Source organism: Seriola dumerili, unplaced genomic scaffold (assembly GCF_002260705.1).
Source record: "Seriola dumerili isolate Sdu_G_001 unplaced genomic scaffold, Sdu_1.0 BDQW01000050.1, whole genome shotgun sequence".
NCBI lineage: Eukaryota > Metazoa > Chordata > Actinopteri > Carangiformes > Carangidae > Seriola > Seriola dumerili.
The window spans coordinates 486,231-506,830 of record NW_019174305.1 but is presented as its reverse complement, the minus strand read 5'-3'; positions in this window follow the sequence as shown (position 1 = coordinate 506,830).

Sequence of the window (20,600 nt, the reverse complement as noted above, 5' to 3'; positions counted from 1 at the left end):
ATATTCATTGGCATGTCTGTGCGTTATTTCTGTAGCTCAACTTTCCATTTGAATCAAACCAGTTTGCTTAGTGCATACACTTCTCCACAGAAAGCGTTTCAAGCAGTTTTTTCTCCCAGTAATTACTCTAACAAAGCTATATGCAAGATTGAAGAAGACAGCACATGTGTACCAGTTCAACACAGTTGCAGCCGTCGCATTGGGATATGGTAAAGTCACATATTATGCGATCAGCACTTTTACCATGGTTTTCTCATATTATATGGTGTCTCTATCTGTTTGCAAAACCCCAAAAGTAGAATAGTCCATCCTTCTTCCGTCTTTGCTTGCTCCACCTTTCAGAAAATGACGTCATCACACAGTTGGCATGGAGATTTCCCTAGATGTCGACATGTAGGTAAATGAAGACTTCCCGCAGGTTGGTACACTCCCCGATGTTAGGTGTTTAGGTTCCGCCTTGTTTTATTGTACCGCTATCGTTTTATGATTCCTTGCATCACCGCCTCGGTAAAAATAGTGTTGGAAGTAGCAGGCAAAAGATCAAGTAGTTGTATGCTGTATATGACTACACGAAGCCTGTTTCATGTGTTGTTAAATGGTATAGCTAATGTGGTTTGAATGTTTTAACACACAGCGGGTATAACCGGCGGTACAGATGTATCATTCTTTCTGCTTGTTATCACTGTGTGAACGTTGACCTAAAACCACCTCTTCAAACCAGTTTTATTTTTTAACACAGAAAAGTTTTTGACACATTGTATTAAGTATTGGCACGTACATTTATAACATTCCAAACAACAACAAAATAACAGTAAAAGAGTCAGAAGGTCGATGTTAGAAACAGCACAGCTCAACCAATGCTCACTATAGTAATACCTGTACCGACTAAACAATTGGACAAGGATTAGTCTTGGCAAACAATAATCTATGTTGGTCTCACAATTTTTTTTATATGGATTCAGGAATCTACAGTTTTTTTTGTTTTTATTTTTTATCACTGATTATACGTAAGTGCCATACATTATTGATGTAATAAGTGCTGAATCTTTCTAAAGAAATGACTCCTCTGATTCAATAACTTATATGCAACTATCTGCCTATAGAAAAACTTTATAACAAATCAAAGACAGCTAAACCAATTTATTCGAGGGATAGTGTTACTCCCATTTATTGATGCTGTTACTTACCATTTGCTAAAAATTATGTGCAATGAAGGAAAACAAGCCTGCCTTAAACATAATAAGTAAACGTATAGTTTGAACACTATGATTTTACAAAGAAGCAAACGTACTGGTTATTACCTCTTCAAACTGTAAAGGACATAGTCAGCGCTATATGTTGCAGGCAATTCTGGAGGAGTATACATTCAGGCAAGACTGGCTCGCAACCCAGGATGAGCTTCCGATACATGATAAACCTTGCTCAACCTCCCGTAGCCGTCTGTTAACGCTACAGTGATATTACAAAATGTAAAATTGCCATGGAATCTTTGTACAAGTGTAGCATTGCAATCGGACAATTAGTGATTAGTTTGTCTAGTGAGAATGGTACCTGTGGTATCTCCAAGCAGCATGATATTCTCAGCTTCTGTGGGCCATGGTTGCAACAGTTTCCAGCTCATCCAAATTGTTGGAAAAAATTTTATGAACTTTATAGACTAGATCAACATATTTATCCTAAAGAAGAGAAATAGATATGCATCCTGAAGTAACTTTTCATATTATAAAGTTGTTTGTTTTCAGACAGAAATTATCAAGTAGAGCATGAGTGACCTCTCTGTTCTTCCTAGCTACCTGCACCCACACATGTTTGTATGATAAAGGCATGAATAAGTCTCTATGAGTGGTGTCTCATATAGGAAAGGATGTAGTCACTCTCAGTATGTTCTGTGTAAAATCCTTATGTGAATTTTGTATTCTTTGAACATTTGCATTGCAACTCTTATTGTGTTGTATACTTGTTCTCTTCGCAAGATAAATTTTCCTACTCTTGTGAATTTTCAACAGTATGTCCTGTAGTTAAATTTGATAATTTTTACCTGACAAAAATCATAGAAAAATGTAGTATATACCAAAATATAAGCTTTGATACGATTCAGTGGCAATCTAGAGGTGGAGAAGAAGTAAAGCTTGGCCAAATATAAAGGCGACATAGAATAACATAGGTAATTTATAACTTGTCACTTGTTTGCATTTAATGTGGAGATTGCAAACAGTTAGTCTGTAGGAAAACACTGCTAACGCTTCTCTTTGAACTAAGATTAAATGTTGTTGACACGCCATGTGTTAGATAGATTAGATAGATAGATAGATAGATAAGCATTATTACAACCGGTCACACGGTTCCCCGTAATAAAATTACAGTATGTTCCGAATATTTTTGGATAGTGCTCCGTGGAAACGTGCGACATAGCCCAACAGAAGGCTGACAAGAATCTTGCTCTAGAGATACAACAGTAGCATTCTCACTAGACAAACTAAATCAGTATTTGTTTCTAATTACATTATAATAAAACCAAGCATTTTACCATTTGTAATTCATGTAAGGTTACCAATGGCTATGGGAAGTCGAGGAAAATTACCGATGTAGGTAGGCCCTGCTCTCGCTTGGAGCCCGCTTGCGCCTCAAGGTTACTACCCTCCAGAATGCCGCAACATGTACGTGCTGACAGTACTTCTACGGGTTGAGAGAATGACACCAGTACATTTTGCTTCTTTTGCTACAACAACACTACTCATTTCACATCTAAATAAAAGGATTAGACAGTCGTTCTTTCCTCTCATTCCACATAATTTTCTCACATGGTAATGAGCACCACAAACTGCGATAAACACACCTCAAATAAATTGTTGGTTAGCTGCTCTTTGATTTGTTAAAGTTTCTAACAGCAGATAGGTGTGCATATAAATATGAATTCAAGGAGTCAGTTTTTTAGAAACGATCAGGCATTTATTTGAACCACTGTTCAAGGTCCACTTTCCAAAGGCTATGAAGGGAGCTAAACCAGTTAAGACAGAGCCGACATTCTATAAGTGTTATATTATTTTTCAACCAAAAAATGTTTTGTACACATTGTATTAAGTATTGCGCGTATAATGTTATGACAGTTCCAACAACAACAAAATACAGTAAAGAAAATGTCAGGAGGTAGTTAGAAACAGACTTTCAGTCATTGTTTTGTAAAAAACAAAAAAAATTAAAAATGTAAATCTTTTGTGTTTTATCAAGCAGGGAATGTGGTGGACCTCATATTTGAAAACGTCTTTGTTGACCTGGGACCATACACAGAAGCTGCTTTGGCCATCCCCATCCCAGAGGACCTCAGTGCACAGTTCGAGCGGCCTGAGAAGGAGTAGGTCATATCCAGCTATGTGTCCCGGTTCTAACATAGGGCAGTCTAAAACCCACGTACTGGCCTGTGGCATCAGGAAACTCGGCACTGACGCGTAGGACCACGCTGGCTGGAATGACGACTCGGATTCTGTGACCAAGGAAGCTCCAGCACCAGCCCACAAAGCTCCTTTAGGGTAGATATTTTTCAATTTTTTATATGGATCCAGTGAATCCTACAGTTTTTTTTTTTATTATCACTGATTATAAGTGCCTCATTTGATGTAAATAAATGCTTGATCGTTTCTAAAGAAATGACTCCTCTGAATTCATATATTATATGCACACTATCTGCTGTTAGAAAAACTTTACAAATCAAAGAGCAGCTAAACCAATTTATTTGAGGGTGTGTTACTCCATTTGTGGTGTCTCATTACCATTGTAAAATTATGTGCAATGAAGGAAAACAAGACTGTCTAACATCTTTTATTTAGATTGAAACTATATGTTTTTACAAAGAAGCAAAATGTACTGGTGTATTCCTCTCAACCGTAAAGTACCGTAGTCAGCACGGTACATGTTGCAGGCATTCTGGAGGGAGTACACCTTGAGGCAGAGCGGCTCCAACCGAGGACAGCCTACCATACATGGTAATTCTTCCTCGATCTCCCATAGCCATCTGGTAACCTACAGTGAATTACAAATAGTAAATGCTATGGTTTATTATAATGTAATGTAATCAAAACAAATTACTGATTAGTTTGTCTAGTGAGAATGCTACCTGTGGTATCTCCTAGCAGCAGATCTTGTCAGCTTCTGTGGGCATGGTCGCACAGTTTCCACAGGAGCACCTATCCAAAAATATTCTGGCACCATACTGTAATTTTTACGGGGACCGTGACCGTTGATATGGCTTTATCTATCTATCTATCTATCTATCTATCTAAACATGGCTGTCAACAACATTAATCTTTAGTCAAAGAGAAGGCTGTGTGCAGTGTTTTCTACACTACACTGTTTTCAATCTCCACATTAAATGCAACAAGTGACAAGTTATAAATTACCTATGTTATATGCGCTTGATATTTTGCCAAGCTTACTTCTTCTCCACCTCAGATTGCCACTGTCTGTTTCATAAGCTTATATTTTGGTGAATACTACCATTTTTCTCTATATTTTTGTCAGGAAAAATTATCAAATTAACTCAGGAATACTGTCTGAAAATTCACAAGAGTAGGAAATTTATTCTTGCAGCAAGGGAACAAGTTACACACAAAGAGCTTGCAATGCAAATGTTCAAAGAATACAAAATTCACATAGGATTTATACACAGAACATATGATAGTGACCTCACATCCTTGCTGATATGAGACACACTCAATAGAGACTTGATTCATGCCTTATCATAACAAATGTGTGGGTGCAGTAGCTAGGAAGAACAGAGAAGGTCACTCTGCTCCTCTCTGATAATTTCTGTCTTGAAAACAAACAACTTTATAATATGAAAAGTTCACTTCAGGATGCATACATTTCTTCTTTAGGATAATTATGTTTATCTAGTCATAAAGTATCATAATTTTTCCAACAATTTTGGATGAGTGGAAACTGTGCAACCATGCCCACAGAAGCTGAGAATATCTGCTGCTTGGAGATACCACAGGTACCATTCTCACTAGACAAACTAATCACTAATTTGTTCCGATTGCATGCTACATTTATAAGATACCATGGCATTTACCATTTGTAATTCACTGTAGGTTACCAGACGGCTACGGGAGGTCGAGGAAGTTTTATCATGTATGGTACATCATCCTGGGTTGGAGCCAGTCTGCCTCAATGTATACTCCCTCCAGAATGCCTGCAACATATAGCGTACTGACTATTGTCCTTTACAGTTGAGAGGAATACACCAGTACGTTTGCTTCTTTGTAAAAATATAGTTTCAAACTATACGTTTACTATATGTTAGGCAGTCTTGTTTTCCTTCATTGCACATAATTTTACAATGGTAATAACACATCATAAATGGAGTAACACACCCTCGAATAAATTGGTTTAGCTGCTCTTTGATTTGTTAAGTTTTTCTATCAGCAGATAGTGTGCATATAATATTTGAATTCAGAGGAGTCATTTCTTTAGAAATGATCAAGCACTTATTTACATCAAATGAGGCACTTACGTATAATCAGTGATAAAAAAAAAACAAAAAAAAACTGTAGGATTCACTGAATCCATATAAAAAAAATTGTGAGACACAACATAGATATATGTTTGCAAGACTAAATGCCTTGTCCAATTGTTTTAGTCGGTACAGGTATCTAGCCTATAGGAGCTTTGTGAGCTGGTGCTGTTTCTAACTACCTTCTGACATCTTTACTGTATTTTGTTGTTGTTGGAACTGTTATAACATGTACGTGCAATACTTAATACAATGTGTACAAAACCTTTTCTGGTTAAAAAATAAAATGGTTTGAAGAGTGGTTTTAGGTCAACGTCACACAGTGATACCAAGCAGAAGAATTGCATACAATCTGTACCCGGTTATACCCGGCTGTGTGTTAAAACATTAACCACATTAGCTACCATTCTAACAACACATGGAACAGGCTCTCGTGTACATACAGCAACAACTAGCTTGCTTTGCTCGTACCTTCCAACATATTTTTACCGGAGCCGGTGATGCCAAGGAATAAACGATAGCGGCTGCAAGGCGGACTCAGTGACAAACACCTAACTCGGGGAGTGTCACCCACCTGCGGGAGGTGTCATTTCCCTACATGTCGACATCTAGGGAAAATCTCCAATTGGCCAACTGTGTGAGCACGCATTTTCTGAAAGGTGGAGCAAGCAAGACGGAGAGGATGGACTATTCTCACTTTTGGGGGGTTTGCAGACAGGATAGAGACACATATTATGAGAAAACCATGGTAAAGTGCATGATGCATAATATGTGACCTTTAACATATCCCAGTGCACCGGCTGCACTGTGTCTGAACTGGTACACATGGCTTCTTCTTCACATCTTGCATATAGCTTTGTTGAGAGTAATTACTGGGAGAAAAAACTGCTGAAACGCTTTCTGTGGAGGACAGTTGTATGCACTAAGCAAACTGGCTTGATCTCAAATGGAAAGTTGAGCTACAGAAATAACCACAGACATGCCAATGAATACTGTGTTTGTACGACTGTTTGTGATTGGCGTGTGAGAGATGGTCATTACCAAGCTAATCAATCAGCTGATTGAATATTTCTCTGTACCATCAACTCTTGATGGTAGATACAACCATCCATAAGGAAAGCATCAACAGATAGAGAAATGATAACTAATTTCACCTATTTTACAACTAAAGAAATTGCTGACCTTGCTAACTTACATAGATATTCATGTTCTGAATTAAATTACATTAGCCAGCAAAGCTAGTCTGCTGACATTACATAAAGTTAACTCAATTGCACTAATGTTAGTATCCAACGTGGCTTGGTAGCAAAAGAAAGTTAGGCTGTGTTCACGCATATTATTTTTGCCTGATGAAGACCATTGGTCTCGCTGCTCCTCTTGTGATTGGTCAGCTATCAAAAACATTTCAATGTTTATTCTTCCTATGTATAGGAGGTCATCCACATATTTCACATTCCATTAAATCTCAAACATGTTATGTGGTGAAATGAACAGACTCTTGACTAAGTAAAATAAGTAACCAACACCCTGTGAAAAGCCCTCTGAAAACCTATGGAAAACCCTGAAGTATAAACATACTGATGCGCAACTGTGTCCCTTTAGTGTAACCTAAGTAGATTTATTTGTGCTGGCCCGCCACAATATCAACATCGACCGCCACATATTGATTTTCTTTTTTTTTTTCCTATTTCAAATGGGTAAAATCTTATTTCATTGTAGAGCTGTGAATGCGTGTGCAGGGACTGGGCTCTGGCCAATCACAATATGTAATCCTCCCCACCCATTTGTGTGAGCAACGATCCCTCATCCTTCCCTTGAATCATCCCTGGCTTTCTTTTGATACTGTGTTCTGCAAAAGCCTTTTATTAGGTGTTCAAGAAATCCTTTCTGCTCTTAATTACCTTTTTTATTTCATTGCTTTTATTCTAACAATGTCGAGAGAGTGAGAGAAGGCTGGAGTCTGGAATGTAAATGGAGAAAGAGGGAGAAGTGAAGGATGACACCAGTTCTTGGGGCAGCACAGGTGGTGAGAAGGAGGTGGGCTGTTGGCATCGCTGTCTGAACAGGAGCTGCTCTGAAATTACATTGTTGTAGTGGAACAAACACACACACAAACACACACACACGTGCACACACACACGTACACACACCTTCGTGCATGCCAATTCAGATATAATGCACGGATGTCCTCTACGTTTCATCATCAAAGCCCTATCAGGCTACGCGGGGTCTGAAGGGGAGAATATGAACCGGATAAAACAAATCGTTTGATGTGTGAAAGACAGACACTCCAGCTCCAAAGTACTTAAGCTTCTCCTCCCAATGGACTGACAAGGGAGGAGGGTAGGAGCGAGGAATGAGTGCTCCTCTCTTTCATTACCCTCCCCTCTTCTGTTCATCATGAGGAGTTTCCAAAGCATTGCGTCATTGTTTATGCAAGGTCCCAGTGTCAGCACGAGCCATGTCAATTAAATAAATAAAGTCAATATTGACAGATGTTTCAAAGGCGTGGTGGAGCGGTGAGAGAGAGACAGGAGAGAAAGAGCAAGACATAGTAAGTAAATGAGGAATTGAGCAAACATCTGATGAGCGAGTAAGTGTACATTTGAGCGTGTGTGTGTGTGTGTGTGTGTGTGTGCGTGTGCGTGTGCGTGTGCGTTGAATCATGGCAGGATAAGGAGAAAATTGTGTGATATGTTTCATGTCTGGCACTGCTTTGATATCAATCCAAAATAACAAAATGTGTCTTATTTTTTATTTTACCCATCTCTTTTTCAAGTTACTTTTGGAAATCTCTTGATACACGAAGCCATATTATCTGCTGTGAGAATCACTCGTTGGAACCAAAATCATCCTGTTGTTGAAATATGGATTTTCACGGTCATTATTCACTATCTTGTAAAATGAAACAGATGGCAGATCCAGTTTCTTTGTAGATATTAAAATATTCACCAAGCTGCCATTAATTCTTTGATTGTCTGGCTTGACAAAGGCCTTTTAACTCTGGTTAATTTCCCTTCAAAAGGAGTGGGAGAGTCTCAATGAGTTATGACCATGAATATGGCTCTTTTCCTAAGTCTTTTAAGATGAAAGGTACTCTCTGCTCCCGTGTCAAACACCCAGCACACCTGACCCTTTTAAAGTGCAGAGGGTTTTTAATATTAAACTGAACTGTTCACATAGGTGATCAGGTTTTGAAGGTATTCACATGTAAAAGCCATGAACATATTCATTTGATGATCCCAGATAACACAGACATGAATTTTGTAGCATAAAATCATTTAGCCATGTGCGACATGTTCCATCAAAATGAGGTGAAAATCACAGCGGCACTTTCTTGTAGAAACACAATATTCCATGAAAAAAAAATCATTTTTTGGCTTTGGTTTTTATGGATTTCTGAATAAATAAAGTCTTGACTTTAAGTCAATGTCAATGTTAATCTAAAATGCAAATGATAGTTTACTAGTATGAAGTATCAGATGTTTTGAAGCTCTTCAACGTAACATTTATTTAGAAGGCCGAATAAAGTTTGACAGATGAGACAGACTGTGGTTGATAGAGCAAGACAGCGAGCCAGATAAAATGAATTCACAGGTCAATAACATCGCTCAACTTTTAAATTCAGTTCCTGTTAGAGGCGCTACATCTGACAACAATTGTACCAAGCAATTTCAGATCATTTAACAGTGATGGCGCCGATCATGACGGCAAAAGTGAGCTTAAGGAAGGTGAGCAGGAACATATTCCACTCATGGCTGTCCCAATAATGGCATACAGTGTCTCTGATTATAGTTATTCAAATGAGGACAGTGTTAAACTGACAGATTGTCCAGGAGTACAAGTGTAAGCAAACTCTGACTAATGGTACATGCTTAGCAACACAGTCCTTGTTTTTTACTGTTTGTAAAGACTATTAAAATCACTAGAGAAGACAAGGAGGCTAAGAAATGTTCTGTGTCAGTGTGTGTAGTCTTGGTGTGTGTGTGTGCGTTTCTCTCAACATATCTGAATATAATCCAGGCAGCAATTACATTGTCACCACAACGGAAATATGAAAACAAATTAGTAATATAGCTGAAAGCAGCGATGTAGGGGCGAAGCAGCCCAGCAGCCCAGAGTTGGAAACATGTTTTCATTGTGTCAAGAGTACGGTTGTGAGCGCTCACTAGGGATGGGTACTGAGCCCCGGTATTGAACGGGCCCCGTATTCAAGCCTGCAGTATCAATAAGCTCCAACCTTAATGGTTCCGCTATCGGTACTAGAGCAGTCACAGATTTTTTTTTTTTCTGCGCCTGATCAACGTTATCTTGCACATTTATTTCACCAACTCCATCAAATATCTGTGTCTCGGGAGGGCAGGGGGTGGGGCTATTGTTCCAGTGACACACACACACATACACACGAGACAGTGCAGCGCACACACCAACTCAAGCTTGTAGCCTACCTAGATAGGTAACAATGGTGGAGAGAACCAAACGCTCCAAAGTGTCGCTCTACTTTACTAGAGTTGATGCAAACACAGCCCATTGTCACAAGTGTGACAAATGTTGTGTTTGTTCAAGTTTTTTTTCTTCCTCAAAAAGGATCGATAAGAGTACCGTTAAAGTACCAGATCGATAAGCAGTATCAGTAAGAGTAGTAGTACTGTTAAAAACGATACCCATCCCTGGCACTCACAGCAAGTTTAATGTCAGATAATTAAAGACTGGCTGAGATTTCATGTTTGGCAACTTTGTCGTCACTTTCAATTGGATGATCGCTTTTGCAAATCAAAAGGCCAAAAAATAAGTTTCATCAGGCTTGGTTTTAATAATATCTGGGTTGTTGATAAAGATTTGAAAAAAAGATTGTCAACTATGAAAAAATTTTAAACATTTTCAGAAACAGAGCTAACTCCTGATGAGGTCCAGAGTCCATGTACAAAGTTTAGCTTTCATACATATATACAGCATTGTTGAGGTATGACCTCACTTCTTTTTTGGTGACGTCATCCTAATTTATGATTGGCTATGACAAATGAACGCTTTTGAAAATCAAAAGTCCATGTAATGTAATGGTCCATGTAATGTAAAATGATGGAGCAGGTCACATGTTTATCTCATCCTCTCAGGTACATATTACTGATTTTACTCAGAGCTCCTGTTTTTCCATCTGTGGAGGTCACAAAGAAATTTCATTATGGGCTATCCAATGAAATTCACAAGCAAAATTACCATATCTGCAAACACTTGCTAATGATGATCATAGGACCGGAAAGATGAAGTGATGAGATGAGCTTTGTTGGCGGTTATGAGTATGCTGACCAGATGCCAAGCCACCTGCTACTAGACTTCAGCGAGAAAACAAGACAGCGTGCATTGCAACAGAAAGAAACCGGAGGAAAAAGATTCCTCAGTCTGGGCTCGTTAAGTTAAGATCAAAAAAGGCCACAAAATGATACGCTAAGAATCAAACTGTTGAAGAAGATTCTCTATTTTCTACCCACTTGTATTTCATTTTAGGAGTGTAAAGCACTGCACCTGTTAATTTGCTGATCTGTGTTAGGTAGTGGGGAGCCTTCATCAAGCAGGATTAGCAAATGACTCAGGTGTCAGGCAGGTGGGGGAATCCTTTCATCATTATGTCACTATATGCTGCTTTCTCTTGTTGCCACCATCTCTCGTTTGTGACTATAATCCCCTTTTTACACCTGGTATTAACATGCCGTTTGTCTGAATGAAAACGTCTTTGTAGGCTTTTGCATTTACACTGTATATTAATAAGTAGTGTCATTATCTTTATTCTGCCTGCATATAATCAAATTAAATTGATAGAGTTGATGGACTTGGCACACTTGTCAACAAACATGGCATGCACCAAGGAAGCTATGCAGAGTATTCTTCAGGGACTGCTACAAAGTACAAGGCAAGCACCACGAGGCAGATGAACATAGCCAAAGGCATCCTTAGGCCAATTTTTCAATATTCTTGCCAACTAGGCGTACATTACTTATTCTGTAAGATGGTATTCAGTGTCAATGGAGAAGCTTGCTAGTACTACTAGATTAGCTTCCCCTGTCAGTCATGTTGACTCTTGCATAGCACGTCTTAGCAGCCCCTCATAAATCTTCCGATGGAGCTCGTGTATAAACTCACTTAACTTTACAAACAAAGGCAAAGAAGGACGGGATAGTCTGTAAAGGAAGAGTTAAGGGACTTTCCAACATGTCAGATAAGAATGTGCAGACTACACCTGGTGAGATGTCGTGGCATGTTAATACCAGGTGTACATGGGGTCTGTAAGTTAACTACTTCCTGCAGTGCCCCCTGGCGTATGGATGATTGTGCTTAGAGTTTATTTACATGTGAAATAAACTGTTCATTACCCAGAACTAAGGACTGTACCAAACACATGTAGGTCTAAAACCTATTAGCAACATTCAGCCACAAATGTGTGAAATTAGAAGTATATAAGTGCTATTGTTATTTATTGTTTAAGTAAAATATCTTCCAACCCCCCTTCTATGTTTATTACATAACAGGTGCACCATGTGATAAATTAAAGGCGATCTAAAGGCATCAAAAATCATGTATCATAAGAAAAAAAACTATTTTCAGCCTGAATATACATACGTCAGTGAAATGTTTCATTTGACTGTTCACTCAAACCAAAAGAGATTTTCTTCTATCACTAAATGTTTTTTTCTGTTGAATAAAGAAATGATAAATGAACAATAAATATATAATCATACCCTTGTACAGCCAAAGGCGTCCAGAAAATTGCACATTTTTGCACAGCTAGAGTTTAGTTTTTCTTATATTTTGTAGTTTTTTGTTGTTCACTTAAAACCGTGGCAATGTAAAGTTTGTATTGGGTGGAAGAGGTTTTTGATAGTAAACCTAAGGGAGAGAGCGCTGGAGGCTTTGTTATCTGGAGCACTGATGCATTTGTGGAGGGAAAAGCTGTCGCCCTCAACATGTAGCTTGTTTAATCATGTTTCTAATACTTTAAGTTTTCTTTTACAGCCCCAGTGTTGTGTGGTTTCAGTTGAAATGAATTATAACGTGCAGTATTAGCACTTGTTCTTTCTTTGTTCTCATTGTGTATGCAGTAATGCAAATATCTAATAGGCCAATCACATGGCAGCAACTCAATGCATTTAGGCATGTAGACAAGGTCAAGACGATGTGCTGAAGTTTAAACCATCTCAAACTAGTTTCTTGAACATGACAATGAGTTCACTGTACTCAAATGGCCTCCACAGTCACCAGATCTCAATCTAATAGAGAACCTTTGGGATGTGTGTGGAACGGGAGATCCTCATCATGGATGTGCAGCCGACAAATCTGCAGCAACTGCGTGATGCCATCATGTCAATATGGACCAAAACCTCTGAGGAATGTTTCCAGCACCTTGCTGAATCTATGCCACTTAGAATTAAGGCACTTCTGAAGGCAAAAGGTCCAACCCGGTATTAGTAAGGTGTACCTAATAAAGTAGCCGGTGAGTGCATAATATCAGCACAAACCTTACATAAGGCTGTCTACAGTGCAGACATAGAAATACTTGCATTGAAAAGGACAGTTTATTTAATATTACTGATGTTTGCCAGAGACATTTCTTTGTTGGTTATGGTGCTGCAGTGAGACTCAATTTGTTGTGTTATTCAGTGACACAGGTGGAGGTTGCAGAAGAGACCTGATGGAGGTTTTGCTGATCTGGTAACTGATGTGAGTTACTCAGATTGTCAGGACAAGACAACAAGCAGGAAGCACTTTGTTCTCTGCCCTGAAGGTGAAAAACTGAACAATCTTCAAGTGCAGGCTGTGTATAATCATGATACTGTGAAGCAGAGTGTCATGACCTGCAGAGGGCCAGAGGCCTGGAGAACTAAAGAACTGAATTTCAACCATGCTAGGCAGAAGATTGAAACTGTTTTACTACAAATAGTGCTTCATATTGTTTGAAGAGGTGTGGACACATTTCAATCTAACACTACAGTATCTACACCAAATTCCCTCATTTTGTGGTTGTAAGTACTTGTGAATATACTTATTAGCTCCAAGAGATTATTGTTCACCAAATGGAAAAAAAAAAAAAAAAAAAAAAGACATTTCTTGAAATATTGAGAAGTACATCTTAGCCAGTTTGGAGAGTTTTTGGATAGGCTTGGCACACAAAAAAACACTTAGGTACACTGCTGACTAATTTCCCTCCAAAACCTTGGTTCATGTGCAAAGTAACCTGAAATTTACAGTTGTGAACAAGAAGTGTGGGAATGTACAGTTCATGTAAAATGTAAAGAGTTTATAATTTATAGTATAGTTGGTTAATTATACACCAAAGTGTTATTTTATTCTTTTCAAAAAAAAGTGTATGTACAAAATGTGCATTCAATATCATAGGTTTTCATTGAGATAAATCAAAAGTAAATAAAATAATAAAATGTATGTATATTTATACATTTAATGGTACAAGTGTCTTCTTCAATTTAAGCTATTATCCATGGTTCTTTGACATTTACATAATTAAACATTAAATAAAAAAAGGGTATGTTAAGTCAGAAATGGGCCTTCTGTGCTGCCATTTCATGAGGAAATTAAAATTAGCAAGACAGGCTGCCATTCCTGTCCATTAAACATTTGCATAAAGCTGTACCTCGCTCAACTTCCACAAACTGTGCTTTTCACCTTTACTGACACACAGGTGTTCATATTCTCCTAACCTTTTCTGTCTAATAGAGATCGCAGTTTTGAGTCGTTGTACTAAGATGTTCCTGCTGTTAATGATTCTGGTTCACTTTTGTCAGTGGAGTCAATCCGGTATTTCTTTCCAATGATTTTTTGAAGTTGCACTTTGTAATTGCACACAAGAATGGTCAAGAACATGTATTGAAAATAAAAAAAGACCATGTGTCTTTCTCCACATTTGATTCATTCACTTAGTCTCCCAGCCTCCATCTGAGTATGCGCAGAGGGAAGTTATCTCCCATATGATGATGACCCAGGTCGGCTCATTTATCCTATTCAGGAAACAAGAGATTGATTGCGCCTGTGCCATCGCTGTAATTATACTGTCATCACTTAATCAACCTTATTGGATTCCTCAAGCGGTCGCAGTCCCTGAGGCTGGAGCTGGGAGAAAGATTGACTTTTTTGGACAGAGAGAGAATGAAAGGGAGAGTGAGAAAGAGAAGGTGAGAGAAAGAGAGGGAAAGGGAGAGACCAAATTAAGCATGGAGTCATTTGAGAGGAAAAGCAACAGGGTAATAAGGACAGAGAGACATCAAATAAGCAGACAATGGAGGCAAAGGAGTGCTACGGTTACAAGAGGATGTCAAAGACAAGTATATGGGAACAAGAAAGTGGACCAGAGAGGGGCACACAGAGATTATAGGGGATCAGGTGGGAGGGTATGGGCAAGGACTGAGTGATTGTTTCCTCAAGTCTCTGTCTGCCCCGCCAGAGAGGAGGTAACAAATGGTTAGGGTGTCACCTGGAAAAGCAGTTTAATAATTCATTTGTCTATGGGGCTTTGCAGAAAGGGCTGCTTTGAAGAGCAGGGCACAGATGGTCATCAGAGTGAAAGAGAGGCACACACACACACACACACACACACACACACACACACACACACACCCCTAGACCCATGCACCCACACAAATGCACACAAAAAAGGGCCTGTACTGGAGACTGGCTCATCACCTGGGTGCACACCATATGCCACAGTGGCTGACAACCTGCTCTCTACACCCATGCAGAGAAATGCACACAAACACGTATGCTTGTGCACGCACACAGATCTTTCCTGTTTTATAACTGTGCCACTTTCCCACCACAATGGTCCTTCCTTGCATACTGATGTGCAATTGTGTTTATGTGGGCTGCGAAGATAAGCATTTAGCAGCTGATAGAAATGCCTGGCGGAGTGTCTTCACCTACACACTGAGCCACATCAGTGCACACATACCAAAAGTCAAATACAGGAAACACAAACAGTCAGGTATTCACACACTGAGGTGCACACACACTCAAGAGGATGTGAAGAGGAATGTAAACTCTGCTTTCTGTCAATCCATCATTGTGTGAAATTACCCGCCGTAAAGACAGCATTGCCTCCTTTGCCATTTCACATCTGACTTAGCCCAATACAAACACTGAATCAGCTCTTAAAATCTAATGATGCAACACCTACTGTAACAACCAAAAAGCCGTGCATCCTGCCATCTTGTTAGGACACATACCTGCACCCCAGCCACTAAAACAGCAGCTCACCTTTCATTCAATTACTGTACTGACTTTAATGGTTATGAGTTCTCCTTTTGTGCCTGGCATGCTTTATTCCTCTCCCTGTGTGGCTTGCAGGTGATTACTTCAAGGCAGTAAAGGTCTTATTGTGGGTTCTGCAGTTGGCAGACATAGCACAAGATTCTGTGTTTGATGTGATATCTTAGGGGATTTTGATATTTCCATTAAAAAGGAAAAGGCAAAAAGAATGTCCTCACAAAGGGTGTTTCAGATTTTTGAGTTACATTTACTTTCTGTTTCTGCCATACTACACAGCATTTGTTTGCATTCTATGAACACGAAGAAACTTACAAAGCTTAGAGGAAGACCAATAGTGATGATTAAAACAGGCTATAAGGAGGCATGGAAGACAAATATATTTGGCTGCATGCAAGAATGTGAGTTAGCAGTGACATGGGAGGGACTTTTGATAAGAGGGTGATGCTGAGGGGATGGGCGAGTAGTGGCTGAGAGCATAAACCCAAGATGACCCACACGGCCCAGACAGAGGGGCCACATATTGATGGAACAGACTCTAGACGACAAGCACCATTACCCTGTAGATCGCAGCAGCTAAAGAGAGGACAAGGAGGAGCAGAGGGGGATGGAGGATGGAAGCTAGAGGGGCAGAGGCTGAAGGGAGGAGAAAATGTGGTTAAATTAAACCCAATAGAGTGAGTGTAGAGCCAGAAAGACGAGACACACAACACATCACCACATGGTGAGTGGTAGCCTATGTAATGTCACTATTAATCTGCAATTAACTTCTGCTGAAACAATTAGTTGATCAACAGAAAGTTAACAATTGTGATAATCAATTAATCATTTAAGACACAGAGGAATAATTCCAAATATTTGCAGGGTCTACATTTTTTTTATTCAGTTTTATCACTGTAAAATGTATATCTTTGGGTTTTGGAATGTTTGACGGACAAAAGACAGAAATTTGAAGACATAACCTTGGGGTTTACTGCTTTTAAATTGGAATTAGCCAATATTAGCCAATATTAGCCAATATTTTCACCATAAATTAACCTATTGATTTTTTAAATTAATCTACAAATTGTTTTGCATGTGGAAAAAGTCCACAATATAGTAAAATAAATAAATAAATAAATAAATAAATAAAAACAAACAAACAAACATCACAAGTTACCAAAACCCAAGGTGACTTCTTTCTCTCAAATTTCTTGTCTGACCAGAAGGCCCACAACAAAAGATACTCAACTTAGTGATAAAAAACAGAAAAGGAGCAAGTTTTCACATTGTAGAATTTGCAACTGGAAAGTTCTTTACATTTTTGCCTAATGAATAATTGGTTAATTATTGGCAATGTTAGATCAAATAATTTATGGTTAACTACAGTAATATAAAACAATGGAGAGATTAACTGAATATCAAAATAACTTATTGAAGCACTTAATGCATCTATTTTGTATAAAAGCTAATAATTTTCCCTACAGAACTGATCTGATCTGCTCCTATTGATTGACAGGATCCTATTGACAGATAGGATTTGCTCCTACCTGCTTCTCCTAACTCCTATTGGCAAGAAGAAACCATTTACAGATGCCTATAAACCCACAGCAAAATGAACGGACACCATTATAGTTAAGGTTTGGTTCTGTTAAGGCACAACAGCAACTTGGTTATGGTTAGGGAAACATTATGGTTTGAGTTAAAATAAGTACTTCATTACAGTTAGCGCACCTTTGTCATCATAGCTGAGAAATACTTGGTCGAGGTTGGGGAACAGGACCAAGTTAAAAGAAACCACCACTTGCTGACCCGTCCGTCCACCTCATCTTCCTCTCTCTGTGGCTCTACAATGTCGCACTACATAGGACAAGAGTCGCAATTCCTATGGCTGGGGGCTTTGCCACTTGATAAGTGTATGATATACATCATCATATAAATCATTATCGGGTATTTGCTGAAATGACTGATGTAGTTGTTTCCCGTGAGGAACAGTCTCTGAAATGACCAGTCATCTAGGGTTTCCATAGAATAAGAGTTGTCTTACTGTGGCTCTGAATTGCCAATAATGTAAAACAACTTGTGTCCCACATTCAAAGCTCTTTTTTTTCTTTTTTTTTTAAATCCTCCATCTTCAAAACGCTAAACATAGAGCAACTTATTTCCCAAAATAAGTTCTCTTCTGGGGTAGAGCTTGTAGCTGTATTCCACAAGTGCATTTCGTGGATTCAGAAAAAGTGACTGTTTCAACTACCTTCCTGGTTGTCCGTGGTTGTTCTTTTCTTTTCCTCACTTTCTTGTGTGATGCAGATTGTCATAAAAATGTACCCTGTTTCGTACCTCTTTCACCTGCACTAAACTTGTGACATGACTTGCACAAGTAGACAGGATCTCCATGGCGACAAAGTGAAATTATAGGTACGTGGTAGGTGAGACGAGAGTGGGGGGAAAGAGGTGTCAAAGTCACACAATCAGCTGTGACAAGCAATCACTTGGGAGTTTTATAAAAGCAGACCATAAGGGTGGAGGAGACAAGGCAGAAGAGTGAAAGATGACTGGGTTGAAGTAAGGAGGATGGGAAGAATGCACGAATGACATGATTACAGAAGGATGAGGTGATGAGCCTGATGAGCTTTAATGGGATATAATACAAAAGTGGAAGAAGAGGATGTGCTTCAATGTGACTGAAGAGGAGGCTGAGTGTGCGGTGAAGGAAAACAGGAGAAGGCAGGTGGTGGTTAGCAGCAGAGAGAGGGCTAGGTGAGTGTACAAGATTGATTGGTGATTGCTCTTAGATTTTGTGGCACAGAGCGTGGAAGCAATAAAGAGCAAGAGAGAGAGAGTTGTAAAGAAGAGGGAATATAAACTCCCAGATGCCAGGTATTTTTCCTACCGGGAGGCAAGACGACAGGAGTCTAATGAGTTCCCTCATAGCCAGGCGGGTACCATCTTATGAATCACACAAGCATTGTTACACACACACACACACACACACACACACACATACACACACACACACATACACACACACACACATACACACACACACACACGAATGCTCACATAGCTGTAATGAATTAGAGAGCTCACAGCCTAAAACCTTGGCCCAATACCTCACCACAATACATGCATAGATCATTTGGCACGGCAGATCGATGCCTCCACAGCCATTTGACACAAATACACATGGAATCGAATACTACATGACATATTCCATCACCTGCTGTACTCTTGAATCCCTGCCGACATCCTCCAGAGAACCGTTCACACAGTAGACATCAATATATTGATGCTGTCCAAGCAAAAACATGGAGTCCTGCTTTGTCTTCTAAGGGTGTTTTGGGTGTTCTGCTTGATTGTAATAAAATTCTGAGCAAAACTATACAACTTAATTAGAATTGTTGACATCAGATAGAGATAGACAACAGTCATCCATGTGGCTCTACTAACACTAAGACCTCATTGCCCAAAAATACAACATTCTCTACTCATACATCAACTAATCACATCCATCACCTCATGAATAGTGTTAAAACTTAGCACCACATTGACACTACCACAGATCAGCTTGAAAACTCATCTGTTTCTCTCCTCTACTTTGGCCTTCCACCCACACTAAGATTTTTTCTCTGCGATTATTTGGTGACTGATTATAGACATCACGCATTACAGGTGTTGTTATTGATGTTTTTTTTCTTTTTCTGTCAGGAGACTAGAAAATAAGCTATCACATAGACAGAGTCAGCAGAACTAAGTTTACCATGAAGACCTGAAAGTAGTAATGCTGCATCATTTTGTTGTCTGACAACAGTATTTCAATGAGAAAGAGTAAAGCCTAAATGATTTTCTGTTTTCTTTTGGGCATTATTTGGCATTAAGTGTGGACAGCATACTGTCTAAACCTGATTCGGGATGCACCATCTACTTGTCATTATCAGAGATGTCCTGAGCCAATCCCAAGTATTGTTATCGGTGGCCAATCCTGGCATATTTGAAACCCTATATTTTTGAAAGCATTGGTATTGGCTAAAATAAAACCAATCAAAATCAATTCTTTCTTTGCAAAGCACTCGGTATTTGTCCACATCAGCCTCCTAGTGTTGCAGCACTGCACCTGCATTTCACTGGATATTGAAAGTAAAGATTAGAATGTGTGAAAGGAAAAAACTATTTTGGTGCACCTTGTGTGACTCAGAGTTCAGACACTGAGGTTGGAAAATGCAGAAATTGACTAAGCTACAATGTTAATTATTATCTTTAGCAAAGAGCAGTGTACAAAACATACACAACACAACATTTTAATATAAAACAATCCATCAGTCCTAGATATTCCAAGACTAGAAACATGGGATTTGGTAATTACTGTGGAAATTTATAATACCAGCCACAATCATGCTATTTACAGGCTAGTCATAGATGTACTCAATAGCAAATCAAGGAAAGAGGAAATCACTACTCATTGGCTGCCAGCTATCAACAGACAAAAGTGAGACACCTGTTAAGAGTCAGCAGGCAAGCAAATAGTAACAGAAGCAAACATATTTACAAAAATAGAATATAGAAGACAATACTGCACCATAATGGAGCGTTTTAAGGTAAAATTATTTACATTTGTACCAAATCGAAGGAGCTCTTGAGGACTGAAGTCATACAGAGAGAAGCTGAGAAGCCATCAAAATGAGCCCATTAAGTAGTTCAAAAAGAATCCAAATTTGACTTTACCCAAAAATGTAACATACCAGACACAAAATGGTAGCAACATATCCGAGGTGCAACACCAGCATTCCATTAGTCTTGAAAAATTCTGTTCTCTTCACTCTCTGCCTTTAGCAGCCTCTTTTATAAA